The sequence below is a fragment of the Dermacentor silvarum genome, chromosome 7 (assembly GCF_013339745.2).
Source record: "Dermacentor silvarum isolate Dsil-2018 chromosome 7, BIME_Dsil_1.4, whole genome shotgun sequence".
Classification (NCBI taxonomy): Eukaryota; Metazoa; Arthropoda; class Arachnida; order Ixodida; family Ixodidae; genus Dermacentor; species Dermacentor silvarum.
In genome coordinates, this window is record NC_051160.1 from 23598922 (window position 1) to 23600331 (window position 1410).

Sequence of the window (1410 nt, forward strand, 5' to 3'; positions counted from 1 at the left end):
CGTGACGTTATCAGGGAAGAACTGGCGTCCTTGACCTGCGCTGTGCCAGCACAAGCTCCTGTCCCTCAAGCATTACCAACTACCGCACGACCGACATACGCGCAAGTTGCTTCCAAGCCTGTCGGCCACGTCACTTCTCCGTTGCCGCTACCAACTTACGCGTCGGTTGCTACTGCGCCCACGGTTCACTTCCCGTCATCACCGCCAGAACCTTCATCGGCCCATCTGACCTCCCTGTCACACGGTACACCGAACACCCCCTACTACCCCCCTTGGCGTCCGTCTCGTCCTACGTGCTATTATTGTGGCTATCGCGGCCACATATCACGCTTTTGCCGCAAGCGCCAGCAAGACGAGCGTCGGGGCTAGGATATGTGTGAGCGCGATTTTTACAGTGGGGCCTCTTACCAAGGGCGGCGTTACTCTTCACCTTCGCAGCGCTCTCCATCTCCGCCTGCATCACCTGATGCACGAGGCGCTTACCGTTCGGCCAGACGCCGTTCTCCATCACCCTACCGCCGCTCATCGTCACCACTTAGGCCTGCCTCCCTTACCTCTACCGTTCGCGCGGAAAACTAAGCGATGCAGTTTCCGGAGGAAAAACTGCATACACACACAAGACTGAAATTCCTCCAGCGCGCCCATCCAATATGATTCGTGTGTACGTTGAAGGGGTGCCCGTGGATGCTTTAGTGGATACTGGTGCGGCTTTGTCGGTTATGAATGTTCATTTGTGTTCCCGTCTGAAGAAAGTATGACGCCTTACGATGGTCCCACGCTGGTTGCAGCCGAAGGGAACACTATTCGACCTGCTGCCTTCTGTACTGCGCGTGTACTTATCGATGACATTCTCCATCACATACAGTTTGCTGTGCTATACCCGTGCTCTCACCAGCTGATTTTGGGATGGGATTTTCTATCTTCTGCCTCTGCTGCTATTTGTTGTGGGCAGCGTGTGATACACCTTACCGACACCGAACACTTGCTTGGCGAAGAAACCCACACGCCACTTCACCTGACCGCTGCGGAAGATACGGAACTACTCCCAGGACAAATCCAGCTAGTTACTCTCTTATCCGACAACATTGACCATGGTGACGTCTTGGTGTTCCCTTCTTCGCGTTGCCTTACTAAAGGCATAACATTTACATCAGGAGTTGTTCGATTCCACAATGGATCTGCACTGGTCACTGCCACGAACGCAACTCCAGAAAAAATCCTCCTTCCGCAAGGCACAACCGTTGCATCCGTCGCCGATCTGGAGCCTGTCTGCGTCTTGCCACTACACCAGTCTCTTCTGGGGACCCATCTTCTGGTGATTCTTCTTCGGCCGCCGCCCTTACAGCAGTCATCAGCACTGACTTGAAACCCGCGCAGACGCAACAGCTGCTGGCTTTGTTGAAAAAGCAC